The sequence below is a fragment of the Bison bison genome, unplaced genomic scaffold (genome assembly GCF_000754665.1).
Source record: "Bison bison bison isolate TAMUID 2011002044 unplaced genomic scaffold, Bison_UMD1.0 scf7180017864378, whole genome shotgun sequence".
Classification (NCBI taxonomy): domain Eukaryota; kingdom Metazoa; phylum Chordata; class Mammalia; order Artiodactyla; family Bovidae; genus Bison; species Bison bison.
Window position 1 is genome coordinate 6,982,101 of NW_011494950.1, and position 2,345 is coordinate 6,984,445.

The 2,345-nt window shown below is 35.9% G+C and overlaps 1 long non-coding RNA gene across 1 annotated transcript in view; it reads left to right on the forward strand.

Annotated features, from left to right (window-relative positions):
* The window catches only part of LOC105001066, a 62,376-nt gene extending 61,872 nt beyond the window's left edge, over nt 1-504 (forward strand). Inside the window, exon 3 of the long non-coding RNA XR_826816.1 lies at nt 429-504. This is a non-coding gene — a long non-coding RNA (uncharacterized LOC105001066). The remainder of the gene's footprint in view (nt 1-428) is intronic.
* Nucleotides 505-2,345: the final 1,841 nt, after the last annotated feature.

A 2,345-nucleotide genomic window follows, 5' to 3' on the forward strand; every position in this document is an offset into this window, starting at 1 on the left:
TTTTCTAGATTGCACATATATATGTTGATATATGATATTTGTTTTTCTCTTTTTGACTTACTTCACTCTGTATGGTAGTCTCTGAGTCTATCCACATCTCTGCAAGTGGCACAGTTTTGTTCCTTTTTATGGTTAAATAGTTTTCCAGTGTATGTATGTGCTACATCTTCTGTATCCATTCCTCTGTTGATGGACATTTAGGTTGCTTCCATGTCCTGGCTATAGTAAATAGTGCTACAATGAACTGTTGGTGGGAATGTGGTTAGGTGCAGCCGCTATGGAGAACAATGGGGATGTTCCTTAAAAAACTAAAAACAGAGCTATCATATGACCCAGTAATTCCACTCCAGGGCATATATATATATATACACCCAGAGAAAACCATAATTCCAAAAGATAACATGCATCCCTTCTCTTACCTCATGCAGATTCCCCCTAATCTCTGTAAGTGGTTCTTTGGATCCCTCGTCACATGGCTTTGGGCTTCCCTGGTGGCTCACATGGTAAGGAGCCTGCCTGCAATGTGGGAGACTGGTTCTGTCCCTGGGTTGGGAAGATCCCCTAGAGAAGGAAATGGCAATCCACTCCAGTATTCTTGCTTGGAGAATTCCATGGACCAAAGAGCCTGGTGGGCTATTGGTCCATGGGGTCATAAAGAGTCGTACACGACTGAGCAATTAACACTCACATGGCTTTGGTAAGGGAATCACATGCCCTTCCCTTCTTTAAGAGAGGGAAAGATACTACCAAGCCAAGGACTCACAACACTGTAAATTGTTCTCTGATTCTTTCTAGTCTCTAAGTACGTTTGATTTGGGCTGAAAAGGAATGGAGTAAGTATCAATAGCATGACTAGTCAGCCACCCCTGCCTAAGCCCTATAGGATTGTGTTCAGAACTCTGTGGTGTCTCTTTTTAGAATATGGGGATACTTGGCATCCTTTTTTGTTTGCTTGTTTTAGCAATGCAGCTTTAACCAAAATTCTGAGGCAACTGTAGAAGTCCCATTAAATGTCCTGCTGAATTTGTATTGTGTTTTCTTACTTTATACTTCTGTAGAAGCATGCTTCTGTCATGAAAAATCATCAAAATAATTCAGAATTTTATCATTTTCACTTAGTCTTGAAAGGTAAATTACTAAGAAAGCATTTTTAGGCCCGAAATCCACATTTCCAAATTAATTTCCAGAAAAATAAATGTCTATTTGACTTTTGGATTGCCATAAAAAAATAGACTAACAGTGGAAAAGAAAGTAATGGTTTACCTTTTTTCTTAGATCAGGAATTCATAAACAAAATTAAAAGGCAAGCTACAAACTAAAAAAAAATGCAACAAATGTGCTAGGTATAAGGTCAATATCATTAATATTTAAAGAACTCTCAGGCAGAAATACACATGACTAATAAACACTGAAAGTGTGTTGCGCTTCATTAATCATGAAAGAAATACAACTTAAATCAATTAAGTATCAGTTTGTCTATCAAACTGGAAATATTTTTAAGGTAAACATTCAATACTAACACTCAGAGTACATGAGACCTCTTGTACATTACTAGTATTGATTAAAAATTCTTACTGGAAAACATTTTGGTAAAAGAGTTCATATACCTTTGCCTAGTAATTCCATTTCTAATAATATACCATAAGGAAATAATTTGAGATATGCATTTAAGTTTGTGGGGGAAAAGTCACCACAATGATAATCTAATGAACAAAAATAAATAGAAATAATACTTTTGTTAATTAGGCATAGGTAAATTTATATCCTTGGATAGTGCATAGTTATTATAAAGGGAGTTTGCAAGGCTTTTTAATGTCATGGAAAATATTTTGTGAAAATAATTGTGATGTAACATCACGTACTGAAAACTGTCTTAGATGGGGTACATCTATTACTATTGTGCATGCAAGTGTGGTGTACAATGTTGGCGTTGGTATGGTATTCCAGTGCTTTTCAGATGATCCTTGTTTCATAAAATGTAATCAGGAAATGCCATAAAGCTGAAGTATGTGATGACTTGTCTAAGCCCAGATCCTTATCTGTTACAGTTGTTGTTAATGCTTCTTGATTCTCAAATTACATCTTATATTGATACTGAACATTAAGACACACATGGAGCTAAATCATATTGCAGGTATCTGAGAACATAGATATATGTATGGATTTGCCAGTGCAAATGATAGAGAGCCTGTATGTCACAAGATACTGAGAGCCTGTGTGGCATGATCATCTGATAAAATATCAAACAAACATTCTCAAACTGTGTGGAAAGTTCTACTAGTAGGCTTCTTCTCTTGTCTCTTCTGGTAATCTTCTGCCTATTAATGGAATGTTAGTTGTTAGGT